We start from the raw sequence: 23,647 nt of genomic DNA on the forward strand, positions 1-23,647 counted from the left end.
TCATGATTATTTATTTGAAACATAAACTATTTATAATAATTTTTATTTAATATACTGATTCGCAGATAATCTTCAAAATACTCTTTACAGAAATTTTTTTTTTACCAATATGTGAATGTTTTAAAATACCTAATACGCATTGTTCAACTTTTATGAACGATAATAAATTATTGAAACCTAACAAAATTTAACTTTCCTTCTAAAGATGTAATTAAGGTACTGAAAAATAGATTGTATTTCATTTTAGACGACAAGTACTATATTTTATTTCTGATAAACCGACAAGGACGGATAATTAAAAGCAAACTACGACCAACTAACTTGTTTACCTTTAATGTTTGTTTCTTTCAAAATCTCCCTCTGGCGGAGATCGCCTGCAACATGTGGTCGTTTTTCTAAATGTTTTCAAGGAGAAGAGAAATCGTTTGCTGATCATTTTCCTTTCGATCATGGTTTCGTGAAGATCATCCACGGATGGAAAAAAGGAAAAAGGATGAAAAACAATGGAATTTATTGAAAGGAAGATATTTCGTGGATTAAAGTTCTCGATTATTGGACTAAATCGGAGTTAGAAATTTCTTGATTTAATTGGTGAGTTAAGAAGTTTCATAAGCATTCATTTAGTTTTTCAAACACTAATTTATTTTGTTGAATTTGTAGAATTTCGTTTTAAAATTATTGTGTTTAGAACAAATAACTAACGCGTTCCTTTAAATATTTTTATTTGCAGGGCCTCTAAAACCTCATTATTTGGTTTTAGTGATTAGTAATGTTAAGTGATGTGCAATGTTAAGTTTAAGTTGGTGATTTCAGAAGAGTAATACTTTCAATATTTTTTTTTAAAAACATTGTTATCTGAGGAAATAAACTTTCTTACAAAATAAATAAAGAGCTTAGTGGATGAAGCAAGTAAGAGAAATTTACAAGGGTATTTATCAATCGGGGATAATAATATAATGTGGTCACAACAATATGTTTTTAGTGTAACAGAATTGTTTTTGTTATCACTTTAAACTTAACGTAACTAAGTTTTGAATATGCTTGCATGATTTTTATTTCAAATTAGCTTGGAGTAAATAAAACAAAGCAGAAAACTATTACATCTTCCTTTTAATAATTCTTTGATAAAATAGTTCTGATGCTACTTTTTTTTCTCATTATCCTAACTATAGCAACTCGAAAAATATCAGTTACCTGGTTCTTCAATTAAGACAATGCAGTACTTTAATTGCAGAAGAATTTGATTCTATATTATCGTCCTCTCTTTCTATCGTTATTTCTTTATATATATATATATATATATATATATATATTACATGCCTTTAAAGGCTAGATAGTTGAAGAGATTTGGGCTAATTCATTTGAAAAGGCATTTAAGTAATCTTAAGTTATTTAAAACAGTGTTCGTTGGCTATTTATATTAATGGGATTTCCATTGCAGGGATGTTTAGATTTGCCCCAGATTTATCTAGTCATGCAAATATGAAAAAAACCACGCATTTTTGGCTGTCCCGATATTTAAAGGGAGGTTCTGAAAGGGAGGTGGTTGCAAGGATATTCTTATCTTAATGAAACCTCATTCAAATGATAAAATTTAGAGATTTTGATTCGATAAAAGGATGGCGCCATTCTGGTGGTGGGAAGTTTCTGGGACTATCTTAATGCGTACTTCATATACGAATTATTGCCCATTAACTTCAGAAAAGAATCTTTTATCTGGCCTTATCTGGTTCATCTTGACTTTCACTGACTCTTTGTGAGAGACCGACTTCTACATCTTAAACTTGATAAGATATATCTGTTTTAAGTTTATCGCTCAATATAGAAAGGCTCTCATGAGGCATTCTATATATATATATATATATATATATATATATATATATATATATATATATATATATATATATATATATATATATATATATATATATATATATATATATATATATATACTAGCTGACCCGGCAAACGTTGTATTGCCATATGAATTATTTCTAGAGTATGAAAATATATCTTATTTATTGTAAGTGTGTGCGTATGTGGTATATGAGTGCAAGAGGCATGGAGCGCAGTGAGCGATGACGGAAAGTGAAAATAGCAACACACCAAATAATAGTTTTTTTAATTTATTGTAACTTTTTTTTTATGAATTGTATATACAACGAATTCCGAAAATATTAGTCAATATTAATCTTTTAGTGCAATGAAGTGTACAATATCTTTTGTCATTCCGTCTTCGAGAGCATGCCACGTATAATTGTCCGTGTGAAGAACATGGTGTGCTCAAATCTAAGACACAAACAGACATTGCTTGACCTTGCCATTGCAAATGCCAATCTAATGGGGAACTGAATGCGTTTAAATTGAATGAGCACATCTGTGGGTATAATAGAGATTCGTGGAAGTAATATACTTTCACCCCGGAATTTGTCATTTAAAATAATGACTTCGATAACATTGTTCTTTAATTTTTTAACGACTAATCCCGTGCTGTTGCACAGCCGCGGTGGGTTCAAATTACGAAGCAAAATAATTGGAGATCCAACTTTGAGTGCTAAATTATGCGGTGGTATGCCTGGTAAGTCCAATGAGTTAAAAAACTCTGTTGGAAAATTTGCAGCTTCAATGGAATCGCAAACTGCATAAACGGATTTATATGTCACCAAGTTACCTGGCAATAACTGTTGAATCTTCAGATTCAATTCGTTGACGTCCACATTTTTAGCTGCCAAAACCCCCCTTTCTGCCAGTCACTCATAATGAATGTATTGCGTGGGTACATCGCGAAATATTAGGTTAATGAGAGCATCTTGTGAATTAATGATTGTGCAGAAATCGTCCGGTAATTTTATGCTTCCAGTCTTATCCTTAGTAACTTTTCCATCACCGATATCTAACAATTGTTTTGAGAATCTTTCAGCGGATGGATCTTGAAGCATTTGGACGCGCATATTTACTTTTAGTTGAACTTTTTCAACATTACGCCACAGTGGAGATGATTTCAAGCAAGCATTGATCTCATCAGCGAACGAACGCGGTATGACGGGAAGTGTTTGTCTGAAATCACCTGAAAGGAGTAACAGAGTGCCGCCAATGTCCTGTTCAACGTCTCAAGCGAATGTTTGGGTGCCATAGTGCATTCATTCCAGATGATAATTTTACAGTGTTTCAACACTGTGGTCACAGACGATTGCTTTTTTATGTTGCACACTGCATCTGAGTTGTTTTGAATATTTAGTGTAAGCTTAAATACTGAATGAGCTGTTCTGCCTCCATCCAATAAAGTTGCTGCAATGCCAGATGATGCAACCGCCATCGCGAGAATTAGCGAAATAATAAATGTTTTGCCAGTTCCCCCTGGTGCATCCAAAAAAATCTACCTTGTCCTGCCGAAACTGCGAGCATAATGCAGTCATAAATGTTCCTTTGTTCCTCATTCATTGTTGGAACATTGCGAATAACAATCGCTGCCATTTCTATTGTATTGTATTGAAGTTCACGATTCATGTCAGTGTTAAATAAATCAGATGCACTTCGATTTGGCGAAGGCATACCGAAATGACTGAGTGGCAAGTTGGCAATAATAATGCAAAGATCCTCAATAGCAATCAGTGCTTCATTGTACATAGCATCACTGAATGCTATCGTTAGATCGTTGCAACGTGTGCGATGTTGATACTGTATATCATCAGTCATCGAATCTTTGTGATTATCAAATAGTAGACGAATTTGCTTCGCAGTACAGTTCAATGCTACTTCAGCAAGCATACATTCCCTCTGGTTGTCGTCTTCCAGCAAGCCGAGTGCAAGGCATGTATCTTTATACGTTGGATGCTGATGTCCATCGACTTTACGTATATCTTGAAATGAAAATGAGCTGGTGAAATTAACCAACAACAGTCGAAAATTAAAGTACTCCAGTTTTTGGTGGATTTATAGCTCGGTCAATCGCTGTCTCGTTCGTGAAATATACGCTCTGACCATTTTCAAGATGGACGGCTAAATGAATAACGGTTTGATCCCGTTCATGAATTGGGAAACCAAAGACACGCCAAACAGCTTCATTGGAGCTGATGCACCGACCAATTTGGTATAGCGTTATTTCATCGTTGTTATTCACTGGAAGAGCAGTCACATTGGTATTTTCAACTCGAAATACTGCCATATAACTGCCTTTATTCATATACTTGCAAATATATTTGATGCTCTTCTTTTAAGGGCGAGCATAAGTAATAGAGTTTAATATGACTTGTTGCAACGTGCGTGAATATTGTTTTTGATTTATTATGTTTTTATGTCTAGTTTGGAATCGCTTAAATAAAGATATATTTAAAATATACGTTAAATCTGTTCAAAAAATGAAAAAAAATTAGTTATAAACCTATTCTCAGACCTACTGAATATACATATAAAATTTCATCAAAATCGGTCGAGCCGTTTAGGAGGAGTTTAACCACTAAAACTGTGACAAGAGATTTTTATATATATAGATATATATATATATATATATATATATATATATATATATATATATATATATATATATATATATATATATATATATATATATATATATATATATATATATATATATATAATTTGCAGACTTGGTCGTTTATCTCTAGAACTACTGAACCGATTTTAATGAAATTTTAAATGTACATACATTACATTGATACAATACAAAACAAATAATAATTCAAAAACTGTAATACACATGCATGATCGTACGTAACACTCGTTGTAGTCGGAAGGTATTAATTTGCCACAGGACAATTCTGGCCAATTGTCACAGGAAATAATAAACTGCCTAATTTCAAGAATGAAATCGCGCTACAAGGTCTGTATATTTGTAAGAGTAGAACATACCCCCCATTAAATCATTTTTTTTTTTGCTTATTCTGCAACCTCTGTTTCATACCTTCTAACTCCAACAAGCGTTATGCACGATCATGATTTGTTTTGTATTGTATCAATGTATGTATATATCAAATTTCGTTAAAATCGGCCCAGTATTTCTAGAGATAATCGATCAGGTCTGCAAATTCTCTTAATTTCTTACACCGAGTATATATTATTTATATATATATATATATATATATATATATAAAAATAAGAAAAAATAAGAAAAATACAAAAGAAAAAACTTCTATATATCTGTACAAAGCGAGTTTACCCCAAATAATTTTTTAAAAAAATAATATTTTAGAAATTTTTTTTGACCTGTAAGCAATAAAAAAAGATAACAAAATTCATGAAATGGAGTAAATTACATATAACATATGTTGATAAAAAGAGAAAATTCTGAAACTTAATTTATAACGTTTCTAAGAACTTAGTACATACAAGAACATTTTTTATTTATAATTTCTTTACGAAAACGTTACAATTATCTTTCAGATTATGTAAAATTTATCAATGTATGCTAAAGAATAATTTAATGCATACAAGGGGGCTTAATGTGCCGTATACTCAAATTGGATACTTTATAATCAGAGCTAAACGGTATATTTCATATTAAAATTTAAAAGATATGTCTAACATTTCAAAATCAAACAAAATGCTTCATATTCAAATTCAAATAGAATGCTTCACATTTCAAATTAAATAGAATGTCTTACATTAAAAATCAAATGAAATTACATTCAAAACTGAAGTTTTTAAATTGAAAACCTGGAACGGAATCGCTTTCAGTTATTATGAAGCGAATTTTCAAATAATATTTCTTTTACAAAATTAATACGAATGCCTTCTATTTTTACAATACTTTTATATAAGATGATAAAAGCTTTAATTCACTTAGCTAACTATTCGTCAAATAATATTTCTCATAACAATAATACGAATGCGGAGTTTTCATATATTTAATATAGAGAAATATTTTAAGTATTTGCATGCTACTCTATTGCTGTAACAAGTAAAAAAAACGTCTTTTCTCCCTCACATTTTTCAAATAACATACGGTGCACTCTGTTAATGTAATACGATTAACTGCTAATTGAACGATAAATTTATCCTTTTCTTCTTTACTTTTAATTGAATTTACAAAAAATTATCTTGCATAGTCTGGTTATTTGATTATATTATTTTCGCAAATTGTTTGAATGTATCACGCTTTAGATACGATTTTGAGACAGTGAATAAATTGATATCGTTGATTTTAAATTAAGTATAACATTCTTAACGTAATTTTAGTGGCTGAAGACGAATTCTTGGCCGCAGATGACGCCACTGAAAAACAAGAAACGCACCCTCTGCCTTAAATTTGCTCGGTTTCACCAAGCTGGCTTGCTAGTGAGGCAAAGTGGCATTAGAAACAACAACAACGTATTTTTAAAATAAGACATAGTATTGTGCTGTGTTTAAATCTATTTTTACCATTTCATTCAAAGGAATTTTTCAAATCTATTTTGCCATGAAGAATAAAAAAGTTACTATTTACCTTATAATTTAGCACAGTGAACACAGTTCCTCTTTGAACAACTCCAGTCCAATTATTTTATAGATTGAAATGAAGCCAATCTTTAATCTTTAATTATCCAGGTGGAGATTCAGTTCCAAATTGGAGGAGGGAGAATAAAGAATTCCATAAAAACCCAGAGGCCGAAAGTGTTTTCAAATGCCACTAGGAGTGCTTACTTATTATAGACAAGCTGCTTATGCGCAATTGAGCCTGTATTTTTATTAATACAGTTAAACCCCGTGATAATGAGCACGGTTTATAGTGAACTTCCAGATATAGAGAACAAAACATTCACTCCCGTGCCTTGTTATGCACATATAATGTTATTTTTTGAGGATATAGTGAACTAAAAAAAGAGAGGAAGTTGGATATTATGAACTTTTTTCTGTCTTCGACTGATTTTTTTCTTCATTTTCTGGTAATTTTGAAATTTCTACAAATAATACATGTACCAATTTTTTTGTAGCCGTAAGCATTTTTCTTGTTTGCTTCTTTAAATCTCAATTTACCATTCCTAAATAAAGACCATCCCTAAATTTTTTGTACGATAGACGAAGAGTAATAAAAAATAAAATTTAGCCCATTTTTTGTTAATACATATTGCTTTTTAGTCATTTTTGTATTTCATTTTATTGGTCATTTATTTAAATAATGTGTAATAAAGGGAGGAGTTCAGAACTATTAGTTGAAATTGTTTGCGGTATGGATATAGTGAACTCCCGGTTATAATGAACCAAAATTTCGGTGCCTTGAAGGTTCACTATAGCGGGGTTTGACTGTATAAATTATCTAAATTTTATGTTTTCTTTCAATTTTTATTAGAAACTGCGCAAATTTAGCTGTTTTATCGTAGCTTAATAATTTGGTGATTAACTTGCACAGATTGACAATTTGATTGACAAATTGGCAAATTGCAATAAAGCAGATATTTTTGGGCTTTCTCAGAAATATAAAATCAAACTAATTTAGGTAAATAAAAAAAATCGATTTCAATGCGTTTGAAGATTTCCGATAGGGAAGTGGCCTAGCGGCGCACTATGTCGTTTCTGGCCACGGATTGCATTTCTCAATCCTAATGATGAGTCCAACGTTCCTTCTGTGTTTTTAATACGTCGGAGGTGAAAAATGTTAAACACAATGAATTAATTCTTTAACGTTAAACCCAAATTTAATAACTATATGGTCTTAGTTTACCTTACTGTTTTAACCTCTGAGCATGATCATTACAGGACAATATCTTGGCTGTTGTGGCCGGAGTAACTGGAGATATTACTACTGAAACTTTTCACACGATTTCCTCATATTCAAAATATTAAACGATAACGCATGATTTTTAAAAATCTAAATTTAACCTACTTCAGAGTAATATTATAAATTCATAGTAACCTTTGACAACCTTGTAAAAACAGCTCTCGACTTCTTAAGTCTTTTCAAAGAAGTCTAATTAAAAATTTGTTAAGTGATTTAGGCAGATGGAAGACAGCAAATTACAAATTCGTTTGGTACTATTAAAAAAAGAATAAATGCCATAAGAAACGTTCAAAAACGGAATCATATACTATGGAAATTTTCTTAAATCGATATGTCATTTCTTTTAATACACATTTCGGCTGCGTCATTTTTCTTAAATACGTATTTTAGGCTTTGCCCACGTATCTTATGAGTTGTATTAAAGAGAAAATGTGACAGTTCCTTTAATTAAATCTGAGTGCAATTAAATATCAACTCAAACTTATTAAAATATATTCAAAATCAAGTTTACAAGCAAAAAAAAAAGGAACTATTTCCTAACAAAGTAAGAGAATACGTCTTCACTTAGATTTTCTTTTAAGCAGGATAACATCATGCTCCACCTTCTTTTATTGCCTTTATTTCTGTCAATAGAGACGCCGCAACATCAAACACGCATTTTGAGCTAAGCATGTTTTCTTAAACACGCATTTGGAGCTATGTCCAATTTCTTAAGCACGCATTTTTGTCTGTGTCCTTATTTTTATAAACAAATTTTGAGCTATGTCCAGAATTAAAAAAAATCCTTATAAGCTGCACTAAATGCTCCGTTATACACTTCATATACATCCAAGCTGCATTGAATCACTCTGTTCATAATATTTTGTTAAAAAAGAAAAGCATTTTCTGAACTTTAAAACAGAAAAATGGTTTAAAAATCTTTTTAAAAAAATCGCCAATTTGGCGAAAATCTCCTACTTTATTTAAATCATCGAATAAATTCACGACATCTGCATATTTTTCTGATCCTAAACGATTTGGATGCTTACTCAAGAAGGAAAATACTTGATTAGACCCAATCATGTGATTTATATCAGATTTAATTGGATACTTACTCAACCTATTTAATTGGATACCTGTAAACAACGCCAAGCATGTGTGTCGAACTTGATTGACTTTTGAATCAAGGGAGGCCACGTTTTACCCACAATGACGTTGCTAGCAGGTATCCAATTCAACGATGCAGTGACTTTTAGAGGATTAAAAAAATTGGCCAGGTATCCTATTTATTGGTCATTACAGTTATCTATATATATAAAAGAAAGTCGTGTTAGTTACTTCACTTATAACTCAAGAACGGCTGAACCGATTTAGCTGAAAATTGGCAGGGAGGTAGTTTAGAGCCAGGAGAAGGACATAGGATACTTTTTATCCCGTGCGATAAACCGTTCCAGCGATATCAGTGAAAGTCGAAATGGAATTTTCTGATTGGTTAAAAGCTAGCCATTGTTTTAAATTTTGATATAAACGATTCAATTTTCAAATATCTTGAAGATAACAACAGTTATATTTTCTATCTTATAACTCTATTCATTTAGAAAAGTAAATTAAAGTAAATTGCATATACTTTAATTTTTAATTCGCGCTTTTCTTTATGTCAGGTGAGCACAAGCAAGTAAAATCAACGAGAATAGATTTCTTAATTGTTGGTCGTATCACGGATTCAGTACTGTGAAAACTGTTTAATAAATATAAAGACAAAAGCAAATTTCATTCAAATTGCACGTTTTCAGAAATATTTATATTTAGTACGTAATTTTAGGTTAGCAAAATTAAATAAACTTTTCGAAGATTTCAGTGCTGTGACAGTTGTCATTTGAAAACTATTAGTTTGTTTGTTTATTTATGCAAAGTTTTCGAATTCATCCATTTTATTTCTTTCATTTATAAAATTGATTTTTGTTTTAAATCTTATAATTTTCATATTTCTTATTCATCTCATTTTTATTGCTCTTTTTATTATTTAAAATATGTATGTGATATTTCGATTTAGCAAATTTGCGACCACTGCCAACTTTTACATTTCTTTTTCGTTGTCAGAAAGAATATTTGCAAAAATATGCCGCCTAAACAAATCGCTCTTAGTCGGTCGACATCTCAAGCGCGCAAAAAGAGAACTACCCGTGTTTCAGAAACATCGGAGCAACGGGAAAAAGACTTGAAACTAATCGAGAACAGAATGCTTTTGCCCGTTCCTTAGAAACGTCTGAGCAACAGGAAAGAAGACTGTCAACAAATCAACTACGAACTACACAAGCCCGTTCGTCGGAAACATCAGAGCAACGGGAAGCAAGAATGAAAACCGACCGAGAACGCATTTCGCTATTCAGACGCTGCCAATACTCTGATTTGAATTTCAGTGCATTTCACTATGATCCGACAACAAACTATAGTCTTCCCCCAAGTGTCATCATCGGAGAAATATATCAATTATGTATGTTTTGTAATGCTCTCAAATTTAAAAATGAAGCAGCTGAAATTTGCTGTTCTAGAAGCATACAGAAACTACAAGATTTTACGTCGCCTGCCGAGACATTATCAACCTTCGTATCAGGTCAAACAAACCAATCGAAACATTTTTTGGCGCATATACGCCGGTACAATTCGTGTTTCTAAATGACTTTATTCGGTGCTACACGTATCCTGAACGAGAATTACATCCCAACATTCAAAGTGCAAGGCCAAATTTATCATCGTGCAAGGATCACTTCTTTCAATGCCTAACGCAGATCATAAATTTCTACAAATTTATTTCATGGATAACACAAATGATCAAGTCAATCAACGTTGTCAGGTAAACAATGGCACTAAACGAAAAATTGTTACCGTATTACAAAAATTTTTCGATCAACATAATCAGTTAATTAGGCTGTTCACAATTGCCCTAGACTAAATGTCATCCGATATTTACAAAGTTGTTATTAGAGCTGAAAAAACACCTGTAGGCCACCACAAAGAAAAATACAATGCGCCAACATTGGATGAAGTGGCTATTGTTATAGTTGGCGAAGAATTTACCTCCCGCGATACAGTTCTTCATCGCAGAAATCGTGACGTTCAAAGAGTTCTCAGAAACGTATCGATCATATGATGCATTGCAATATCCTATTTTATTTTGGTGAGGAGAGGAGGGATATTATTTTAACATAAAATTAAGAAGTCCGCAAACAGGCGAGAAAACCAATAAGAAAGCAAGTGCAATAAGTTTTTATGCATATAGATTAATGATTGCCAAAACGCTGATAATCATACTTTAAAATGTCGACAATTAGTTCATCAATACATTGTCGATATGTATGCGAAAATTGAAACTGAACGCCTACTGTATATTAAATTAAATCAAACCAAATTACGTTCAGAAGAATGCATTCATTTACGGGATGCAATAATTAATGATGGTAACGTTAATCCTAATGATGTGGGGAAAATGATTATATTGCCGACTACATTTGCAGGGAGAAAAACTTGGACTACCTGCAAATGTAGTATTCATACATGTCTGAGTATTCATACATGTGCCTTGGACTCCAAGGCACATGTATGAATACTCACAGGATGCAATGACATATGTTCTCGCATATGGGCTCCTAGATTTATTTATTACATTTACGTGCAATTCTGCTTGGGTTGAAATTAGAGATATTTTGTTACCAGGACAATCATCATCGGATCGTCATGATATTACAGCACGTGTGTTCAAACAAAAATGATAATCTTTACTTGATTTCATTGTGAAGCGTCATGTTTTTAGAGAGACACGGTGTTGGGTGTACTCTATTGAATGGCAAAAACGAGGATTGCCTCAGGCACACATTCTAATTTGGCTTATTGAAAAAAAACCACCTTCTAAAACTGATCAGATATCAGCAGAAATTCTTGATGTCACCATAGATCCAGTCTTATTTCAGATCATTGTCCAAAATATGTTTCATGCTCCGTGTGCATCACCATACATGTCTGTTTGAAAATGCACTAATGATATCCTAGAGAATTAACTGCTTTTTTTCACCATTAAATAAAATTTGCATTTCAAATCATAATCGCAAATGTCATTTACACACTTAAATACAAAATTCAAATTCAAATTGAAAGCGTTGCAACGCACGCAGGGTACAGCTAGTTAAAATTATATTAAGTCAAGCTTATAGGCTGACTCCTACCTTAACAAACAATGCAGATTTTTAGACCAATAGTTGCGCAGTTCTTTTTCGTTACTTTTCTTCTTGGGGTAATACCGGGTACTCTCTTGATGTGTGCCTATACTGGGCCTATGAATGCTGCAATACAGTGGAGGAAAGAGATAACTACATTCAAGGCTAAACAAAGATTTTACGGGTCCTAGGACAGAATTTATTGCGGGGGCCCCTTCTTCAAAGAACAAAAAATTTTGATTTCATATTTTGTAGAATTTTTGGGAACCCTCCATGCAAAATTCTAGTTTTTATATATACATAAAAAAATTTCTGCAATTATTTTGTTGTTGTTGTTTTAAATGATTAATGAGCACGATATTTTTTGTAAGGAACTTTGAACGGGCCCTGAACATTCCCGTATGACAATTAGTCCTCCTTTACTTGAGTACAGACTTGATTACAACACAGATAAATTACATGCATAATTCTCTTAAATTGACATATAATATATAATAAATTTTTCACTGAAATTCTAGGATATCTAATTTTTTCATCGAGTTGACATTTGTAGCGGGTAAGGCCGAGTGATTTGACTTTTTCCAAAAAAAAATTTTTTTTATAAAAGAAATAGTACGTAATTGACTTTTCTCAGGACTAATATATTATACACTACTAAACAATGAATATCTTGATAAATCTGACGTTTTTTAGGTCAGACAGTTTAACTCCAACAATCTTTTGAATCTTAGCTACCCGGTCTTACCCCAGTATAGTTCGTTCACCAGAAGTTGAGACTTGGCTCCACCTCCTGGGACGCAGAGTTCATTTCAGCGCGGGAGTTAGAAGAGAAACATCTCCGTTGTTGAAATTGAGACAACCCTTAATTTGCGCCAAACACAAAAAGTGAATTATTTTTCAGTCATTACTTTGCTTTATCATCTGCTTTTATACCTTTTGTTACACTAGCTAATTAAATATAGTTTAAATTTAAAAACTGTTATTCTCCCAGCGAAATGACTCATAAAGGACAAACTATTCACTCAAAAGAAAGAAATATCATAAGAAATGGTGCAAAATATAATCAAATTTATGAAATATTTATTGTTAAAAAAATGCACATAAAGTTTGCGAAATAAATATTTTTGCCAAACGATCGCCAAATAGCAACATTGTTCAAGTTTGCTCACAACCTTCTCCCAAAAATAGCGAAATAGTATCGTCGCATACCACGTGATGAAGGTGGAGCCAAGTGCCAACTCCTGGTGAACGAGCTATATCCCCTACCATATTTTTGGAAAAATATGGAGTAGTCTGTTGTTGTCTCTGTTAAGCGAAAATAAAACTCTATTTTATCTAGTATTTATGAAACTCTTGACAGTTTTATTTCGTAATAATTAGTTTTAATTTCAGTTAATAGTTAAGTGACTCGTAATAATAATCTTCGAATTTTGTTAGTTATTCAACATTTCACAATACGTCTCCATATGTTTGTGCAGAATTTCTTTTAGTAATTTTCAAGCTGACTCCAGGAGATATCGTATTAAATTTGTTTAACCCTTTGCTTACGGTGTTCCATGTTTCACATGTGGTTCACATGTTGTACCAGCCGTAATCAAAAAGTTAAAATACTATTTAAAAATCGCGATTCGCGCAACATAGGGTTAAGTAATTCGTAACTTAGCATAATTTGTAAATTTTAGAGTGTCATTGCAATTCTTTTGTCTATTAATAAAGAAACAAAGTTTAAACTCAACCACTGTGGAATGCACGTTTACTTACATTTTTGGACACATTATATGTTTTTAATCAAAAGTGATAAAATATTCTAGTGCATTTCGTTTAGCATAACTTCTATAAGAAGAAATTGTTCAACAACTTAATATAGATAATTTATTCTTAGGCAGAATGATTTTTTTTTATATTTAAAAATTTTTAAATACATAATTAAACTAAAAGTGGACATTTCCCTTTTAATTAATACAATAAATATAATTCAGCTATTCAGTGTACGCAATAGTAAAAAATATAAGAAATTAATTGTGCATTTTATTTACATCATAAATGATTGAGAAGATAAAGAAACGTATTCATTAATTCACAGATTACGGTAAAAAAATATATTAATGCTCTCATTTCGAGGAAATTAAAATCTCTGTACCTTAATTTCGTCTTATATAACTTGATTAGGGTGAATTATTCATATCGAGTTGAGCGAACAAAAGAAGGTTTTTTGTTTTGAAATTTTTCACCACACTGCAAATTTACTTCATAAGGACTTAGAAGAAAGACAATTTTTTGAGAAAACAAATATAAAAAGAAAATATTTGTTTCAAAAGTTTCTTCTTTGTGAACTACAAGTCTTATCAAATAAGGAGTTTCTTCAAAATATTTTACTGTATATTACAAACTCAATAGATGAAAAAAAATTTATTCTTAAAGTTTCGTGAAAATATTTGAAAATAATGAACTTGTTATTGGAAACTCAAAATTCTTATTTTATAACTTTTATTTGTTGATGTATTTATTGTTGTATATTTCTATAAAATAATTATGTGAAATTAAGTACTAAATTTTCATGAATATTTAAATAAACTTTTCCTTAAAAATAATATCCGCTTCTATTTCTAAGTAACTCGTAATATAGGGTAAACTAAGCAGTGAAGGAACACTTAAGCTTCGCTTGCCTTTTAAAAAATCATATTAATTTCAAAATTCGTAATTTTAGTTAAATGACAGTGTCAACATATTTGTTACTAATTGCAAATTATGTAAAAAAATTGTAGAGAACTTACATAATATTGTTTTAAAGTTTTGGAGGTTCAAATAACAAGTAGTAAGAAGACCAAGTGAAGGAACAGCTCTTACCAGTGAATGAACATCCAGTGAAGGAACACTTAATTTCGGTTATTTTTTAATGCTCTTCATGAATTTATAAGCCATACAAATATTTAAAAACAAGTCAAACAAACCACAAATTATAACATATAAATACTTGGAAAATGTTAACTTTTTTTTTGTAATCATGAATTGAAAATTAAAGTGTCAACATATTAACACATACTGTTCATTCACTGGGAAATCTATGCCCAGTAAAGGAACATGCCTGTTTCCTCACTGGTTAGAAGTTGTTTTTCGTATTTTTAACATACTTTTGATGCGGAACATCACTAAAGGTACAAGAAAATCAAAGTTTATCTTTTACTTAGGAAAAAAACCCAGTAAAGGAACACTTGTTCCTTCACTGGTTTTTCATCGTTTGGTGATCCAGTGAATAAAAATCCCTTTATCTCAGTACTTTATTATGCTACGATGCTTGAAATGAAAATAAAACGTAACTTCAATAACTATATTTTGAATTCTCTTTTTCACAGTTAGAAAAATAAAACTAGTGCATGCAATTAATTCCACTTCAAACATATAAATACAAACACTCACCTTATAATTTTTTCAAAGAAACAAGGTGTTACAGAGATAATAACAAATTCAAAAATTTTTCCAGAGAAGTATATTTGACCAGCTCCATTCATATTAAAAAATTAATCAATAATTAACCAATAATCAATCAAAAACTAATCAATTAATTAACAATTCATAACCATAAATTATTAAAATGCTAAATGTAATATTTTTTGCTTATTTTGACCTAAATTAATATAAAATAATTAAAAAGTATGAAAAATAAATTTAATAGAAGTTCTACGTCAAAGGGTTAAACACCAACCTTTATTTTCTGTATTTTCAAACAAAAATTACATGCATTTCCTTTACATTATTTGAGAAATTAAAAGTCAAATCTCGCTTATTCATAGAAAAGTGGGACAGTATTTTATTAACCCTCGACGCAGATGGGACAATGGTGTTCCTTTTATGTATTTGCCAGATGCTCTAGTTTCAAGTAAGAATATATTTTGGTATATATTAATTATAAAAAACAGACTAATAGTTACTAAAAAATCTGTTTGATTATCGGAATTATATTTGTACTAAGATATAAATTTTAAATAAAAAGGTAGTCTGATTTTTTTTCTCCATTCATATTAAAAAATTAATCAATAATTAACCAATAATCAATCAAAAACTAATCAATTAATCAACAATTCATAACCATAAATTATTAAAATGCTAAATGTAATATGTTTTGCTTAATTTGACCTAAATTAATATAAAATAATTAAAAAGTATCAAATATATATATAATAAAAGTTCTTTGTCCAGGGGTTAAACACCAATCTTTATTTTCTGTATTTTCAAAAAATATTACATGCATTTCCTTTACATTATTTGAGAAATTAAAGGTCCAACCTCGCTTATTCATAGAAAAACGGGACAGCATTTTATTAACCCTCGACGCAGATGGGTACCGGTGTCCCTTTTATGTATTTACCAGATGCTCTAGTTACAAATAAAAATATATTTTGGCATTTATTAATTATAAAAAACAGACTAATACTTAAAAAAAAATCTGTTAGATTATCGGAATTATATTTGTACTAAAATATAAATTTAAAAAAATAGTCTTATTTTTTTCCCATTTATAATGAAAAATTAATCAATAATTGATTTTGTAAATTAACGAAATTTCAATGATGAATAACCGTTTTCTCTTAGATCAAACAAGTGCAGATTTGAAAAATTATTGTTAGGAAGTTAGCCATGTTTAAAAGATTTTACATATAACGCAGAAAAAGACAGCGGTATTTCATAACTATAAGTTATTAAAATGCTATATATATTTTTTTTGTGCTCATTTTGATCTAAATAAAAAAAAACATTACATGCATTTCCTTTACATTATTTGCGAAATTATAAGTCCAATTTCACTTATTCATAGAAAGGCAATGAATTCTCATAAATGTAAATATTTAAATCTCAAGCAAGAGTTGAAAAAAGTTGAAACTTTGATAGATTCACGCTCTAACAAAGATAATAACAGCGTGTGTTGCGCATTTCCAGTGAAATTGTTTTAACAGTACTATTTCATCTGGAAACAATTCTACGAAGCAGATATGCTCTTACAAGAAAATAAAGTTTGTTACTTTATGCTTTATTCAAAATATTATTTAAATTTAATTCCATTGATTTAGTCGTTTGTTCAGTATCTGTTTGCTGAGAAAAAATGTTTGGATTCTATATAGTTTGTTACAGGAAATATCTATGATATTGTGACTTTCTCATTAAAAGCTTTTTCCTTATTCAACACTTTGTTCCAGAAATATTGTGTTGAAATATTTCTGAGATTTAGATTAATTCGCAAAATAAATTAATTTAGTTTATCACCTAAACTTATTTTATTTTGAAGACCATTTTTTTTGGTAGAAGTTATGTTGGCGGTATTTTTAAAGTTTTACCTACTACAAAGAATTACAATAAACTTGGAGTTCTGTGCGTATAAATAACGGAATTCATAAATTCTGAGCCGCGATGGCTCAGGTGATAGAGCGTTCGCCTTCCAATGAGAGGAACCGGGGTTCGATCCCAGCGATGGCTGGTCCATACGAATTCCGCATCCGGCTTGCACCGACCATAGTCCTGATGTGAAATATCCTTAGTGGTAGACGGATCATGGGTTAGAGTCCCCTTGCCTACCGTCCCCTTGCCTACCGTACCAGGCTAACCGTAAAACGTTCTCGTGGTCTTCCTCTCCATGTAACGCAAATGCGGGTTAGCTCAACACCTCCTCGAAAAGAGCAGGCCTCAGCACGGGTTACCACAAATATCCTTTTTTAGTCCAAACGTAATGACATATTTCGTATTTTCAACCACTGCGCAACTTAGTACCCCGAACGTAATGACATCTTTCTTATTTTTCCTCTGGAATGAGGAAATTGAAAGTTATTTGAAACTGAAAAATCAGAAGTGACCACGAAATAGCTGTTATTATAGTATTTAAAATGAAAGTCACACGGGAAGAACAGTTTTTGTCCATCAAAGTTGATTTAGATGTAAAACGATTTTGCCTCGTGGAAAGAGTTTTTCCTTAATAGAGCTCGTCTTCACTGTATAATAACTCTCGGGGAGTATTCAAAACATTTTTGATTTCTCAAAAATGTGTGATCCTCAAAATGTATCATATGGCGATTAAATCGTCATTTTTGTTTAAAAAAAATGAACATAAACTGTTCTTGTCCCTTTGTCTTCAAATATTAACAGCAATAATAGCTTTTATTTAAACGATAACAAGCATTTTATTTATTTTTAAACTGAACTATTGTCGGAAACTTAATTTTATTTGAATCCTTTAAAATGATTTAATTAAACCATTGCATTTTTTTATTTAATCAAAAAGAGCTTAACAATAACTGCAAAAACATCGAACAATATCAGGCAATGAGGTTAGACAAACGAATTGTAGAGCTTTGTGATAGCGTTTGCTGAAAATATTTATCTTCATTGAATTAAAGCAGTTCTTCCATAGTTCTTGACATTTTTATTTCTACGGCTAACTTTCTGTTTCCGTATAGGATGGGATTATTGATTAACACCAGTTGGCTTTCAGATAATGTCAGAAGGCATTCGAAAAATGATCAATAAAAGAAGTTAATCCCACTTACGGAAATCTTTATCGTAAGTAAGAGGTTAAGATAGATATCATAACTTCTTCTCAATCTCTTAATTAAAAGCAGCAATCGTAAGGACGGTTGGATTGCATCTGCTGGCACTATTCAATGCCAACATAAATAAATAATAGATAAATAAATAATAAAATAAAATAAAAAATAAAAAAAAAGAACAGAAAAACCTTAACGACTATTGATCTAATGATTGAATGTTGTTGTTGACGTATGCCTATTTAGGCAGCGGGGGTGCGACTGTTCTTGCTTTCCAGTGGCGCCATCTATGGCCATAAATTCAAATTCTGCCACACCATACGTTGCACCCGTTTATAGGGCGAACCCATTCATACAGATATTCATTCATCCACAGATCGTAATTTTGATCTGAATCAGAGAACGATCGATCTCCAATCCAGTATCCCCAGAGGTGATAATTTGTTATTGGAACATGGAGGACTTTTGTGACTCGACAGATTTAACTTGCATCAGTCGCTTTACTACACGGGGAGTCTTCGGCCGGCGGGGTTCGAGCCCACGAACTCTCGGGCATGGCCCAGCGCCCTACCGACCAGGCTGTTCCGGCCCTTAATAATGATTGATGTTTACGGAATAAGATGCCATTTTAATGGTTCAAAAACCAAACTTTTTATATGCTAATTACTTGGCGATAACGATAACGTGGATACTAGGGGCTTAAGAGCCCTTTATCTATTCACCAATTCGAATGATTGCTTTGAGAAACTAATTCCAGATTTGAAATCTTCACTACCGAATTAGGCAAGAACAAGTATTTGCATAAATGCAATAAAAGTTTGTTCCCCAGTATAATTTTTCATATAATTTTACAATTTATATTTAATGTATTGTTAAATAAAATGTGACAGTTATAAAATCATCCACCAGACAAGTTTTTATGATCGTTTTTAACTTCAGTTAGCAAAAAAAAGAATGCAGGTGTATTTTCTCAATTATTATTGTATTTTTGTTCAAATAATTGCAATTTTTTCAACAAAGTTATCAAAAAAGTCTTAAGTGAAAAATTTAAGAAAGCAACATTTTATTAACAAAGCAATTTTTATTTGTATGTAATAATATTATTTAGAAGGACGGACGGCGATATACTTCAAAAATCTATTCATTATTTTATAAATAGTATCATAAGTATGAGTAAAACACATTAATTAGTTTCGACCGCTTTTCACGAAATTTTGTTTAAAAAAAATAAAAAATTAAAGAATAATTTTCCGAGTTAAAACTTTTTATGTCCAAAGTATGATAAAAAAGGACTGTTAAATTATCTGAAAATGGAAACTGATGGAAAGTGTACGAAATATCTTTTTTACTGTTACAGAAAGAGGAGATAGTCAAGACGAATTATGATATTTTTGCTAGCATGAATATTTAACAATCAATATTACGGGAAGTAATAAAGAACTATAGTTTAGTTTAAAAAATTTCTACTTTATAAAGTGACAATTTTTCTCAAAATTGTTGCTTTTAAAGACACACGTATCCTTTAATTTAATTAAGATTTCAAGTCATTTAAATTGACATTAGTTCTTAAATTTATTGTCCTAATATTAAATAGTTGCTGTAAGTGTTTCTCTGTTCAATATAACAAAAATCATTTTAATTTAAGTTTTAAGTCATAAAAAAGTTAATTATTTTTCTTTAAAAAGAAATATTTTCTTTTTATACTGTTTATGACTAGGATGATATGCATCGTAAAACATTCCGAATAAAATTACGGTAGAAAGTACGGCATCGGTACCGGTACTTTTTAACGTAAATTCCATTTTTACCAGAATAAAAAACTTGATATATCGTTATTTTCACAAAAATAATTACCAAAAAAATCACTCGATTACTCTAATTAAATAAATATTACAGTTAAATTTATGATATCATATTTTATTGTAAAATGGATTTTATGGCAAAAAAGATTTTATGGTAAAATAGATTTTGCGGATGATGTACCCAAGATGCCGGTACATTATATTGTAATTTAATCCGGAAATTTCTATGGCGTGTTTTTCATACATATTCTGAAAATGTATCTACATTAAAAAAATGTTTAGACTCTGCATTTTACCTCGCAACAATGGCCTCGAAATAAAACATATATATAAAACTTTATATACTTTGAAAATGTAAGTACATTAAGAGAAATGTTTAGACTCTGCTTTTTAACTTTTATATAACAATAACCTCTAAATAAAATATATATATTCTAAACATATAAAACTTCACATATTCTGAAACTGTAAGTACAAGAAATGTTTAGACTCTGCTCTCTAACTTGTAACAATGGCTTCTAAATAAAACATGTATATTCTAAACGTATATATAAATTTTTGCATATTCTGAAAATGTAAGTACATTAAAAGAAATGTTTAGACTCTGCATTTTAGCTAACAATGGTATCTAAATAAAACATTTATATTCTAAACATATATATAAAACTTCACATATTCTGAAAATGTAAGTAGATTAAAAGAAATATTTAGACTTTGCTTTTTAACTTGTAACTATTGCCTCTAAATAAAACATGTATATTCTAAACGTATATATAAAACTTTACATATCCAGAAAATGTAAGTACATTTTAAAAAAAATTTTAGATTCTGCTTTTTAACTAACAATGGTTTCTAAATAAAACATATGTATTCTAAACATATACAGAAAACGTTACATATTCTGGAAATGCAGCATATAAAAAGAAATGTTTAAATTCCGCATTCTAACTCGTAACAATGGTCTCGAAATAATAGAAATAAATTAAAAATGAATCTAATTAAAAAATTATATTTTCAGCTTTATTGAAATAAACATTTTTAGTTCAAGTTGTATAATTTATTTTTCTATTGATGAGTATTCAAATCAATATTGTGATAATTAGCGAGCCATCTTTTTGCAAAAATGATAAACTTTTGTGAAAATAACAATAAAATAACAAAAGAGAAGCAAAAATAATCTGAAAGCACATTAATTGTAATATTACGGATTGAAGAAAAATATTTTCTTCCGCACAACAAGATATTGGCCGTAAATATTTATTCTAAATGCTTCCATCGTACCATTGAAATTATAATCATTTATCATTTCTTCAATAGATGATACATTTTGAATGATTTGGCCAAAATAACTAAGATTATGTTAGATAGCTGAAGATAAATACTTCAAGAAAAAAACAACAATGACATGTGTTTACTGTTCATTGTTTACTGTTGTTTTTATATGGTAAAAATAGATTTAAGAGAATGTCGTGAGATGAAAAGTTATTAAAAACATCTAAGACTAAATATTAAAAGCATATATTATTAATATTGATGCATGATAGTATTGAAAACTTTTAAGACTTTTGCTATAATTTAAGTAAAAACTGAAACACTGTTGGAATTTTCATTTTAAAATTACGGTAAAATAACCTGTGCAGTCTATACATCCAATTAACTGTAAAACTTGTGATTAGGAGCATTTCTTTTTTTCTTTTTTTTTTACGGGTTTGCAATTTCTTTCAACTGGTATGGTTAAATAACCGTTAATATTAAAGTATACGGTTTTGGAACTATTTAAAACTAGCATGGTTTTAAAACGGTGAAAAATAAATTAAACTGGACTGGAGTTCGATAATGTGAGACTAGCTGGTTAGGAAATGGATTTTAGAGTTAAGAAATTTGTATATATATATATATATATATATATATATATATATATATAGAAAATTTAATTTTTGAGGAATTGTTCCCATGACTTCTTGAAATCTTGAATCAAAAAAATGAACAAATACGATCGTATTGGTTATCTTCTGGTAAAGTTGTTCACAAGCGTTTTTACAATTTTATTAGAAAACTTAAAAGTGCAAATGTTACATAGTTTATGGTTTGAATGCGCTGTTTTAATATCTTTAAAGAACGTCTAATTGTACAAATACAAATATCGTAGGATTGCTTATCTTTTTCTGCATTGTTCACATGCCTTCTTAAAAAGTTTTCAAAAAACTAGAAAGTACAAATAGTACCGCATTTGTTATCTTCTGCTGAAGTTTTTTTACAAATATACTATTTAATTCGAGCAAATATCACCACATACTTTGTGAAAAATGCTGGATCAAATTATGATAAAAAATTACTAGGACTCAGGGTACCTGTTTTTTTTACTGTAAAATTCATTTTTATTGGAATATTTAACGCAACAAAAAACGATTGATAAACCGTAATGTTTACATCAATAACTACGGTAAAATAACTGAATCACTCTATTTAAATAATTGTAACTGCAAATTTTACGGTATAATATTTTACGATAAAAATTAGTTTTTACATAAAATGCATTTTAAGTGTATGCACCGAAAGTGCAGGTACTTTTGTCAGTAATTTGATTCGGGTTTTTTTACAGTGCTGTTTAACGTTTTAGTATGTTATTTTAACATCTTTTAAGAGCACCTAAGAGTACAAATACAAATAAGGTAACATAGTTTATCTTTCGTAGAATTGTTCACATCGCCTTTTGAAATCTTCTTCAAAAACGAAAAAGTATAAATATTACCGTACTGTTTATCCTTTGGTGAAATCTTTCATAAGCATTATTTTGTTGTTGTTGTTGACTTGTCCAGTAGTGGAAGGAAAACTAAGTTTGACCAAAAGTATCTATAACAGCTTTGGCCACAGTAATAATCTCTAAAGAATTATAATATTAGCATTATAATTATTAGATTATTAAAATTAATAAGGAATTATTAAAAAAATAAAAGTATTATTATTATTAAGGATTTATAATATAAGCATTATAATTATTTCATTAGGGAACTTAAAAATAAAAATATCACCACAAAATTTATCGCCTCTTGACATTATTAATGCGTTATTTTACTATCTTTTACGAGCACCTAGATGTACACATTTTTTTCATGGTCTTGTTTACATAGGTTACTAAAATATTTTTATAACTATTAAAATCTGTTTAATTTTACAATCAAATAAGAATTTTTATCTAATATCGAAACATTAAAAATACTCCTGTTTTTATTAAAATTTTAGCAACTTTTCAGTATTTGTCAACAGAAAATATATCAGTTTACCCTAGAGATTATGTTTTCTACATTTCCTATAAAGTTGAGTCAATATTTTTGATAAAATGTGACACATGTGTACTTCTGGCCGAATAGTTTAGAAAATCATTTGTAACATCTTTGAGTCAAAAAGTTT

General features: G+C 30.1%; 1 protein-coding gene across 1 annotated transcript in view; it reads left to right on the plus strand.

Annotated features, from left to right (window-relative positions):
• The first annotated feature begins 430 nt into the window (after positions 1 to 430).
• LOC107456972 (prostaglandin E2 receptor EP3 subtype-like) overlaps positions 431 to 23,647 on the plus strand; it is a 105,322-nt gene continuing 82,105 nt past the window's right edge. The window contains exon 1 of the mRNA XM_087162576.1: positions 431 to 591. The gene's annotated coding sequence lies outside the window, so the exon portion shown is untranslated. The remainder of the gene's footprint in view (positions 592 to 23,647) is intronic.

Source organism: Parasteatoda tepidariorum, chromosome 5, assembly GCF_982258835.1.
Source record: "Parasteatoda tepidariorum strain Cologne lab strain chromosome 5, Ptep-v5.0, whole genome shotgun sequence".
NCBI classification, from domain to species: Eukaryota; Metazoa; Arthropoda; class Arachnida; order Araneae; family Theridiidae; genus Parasteatoda; species Parasteatoda tepidariorum.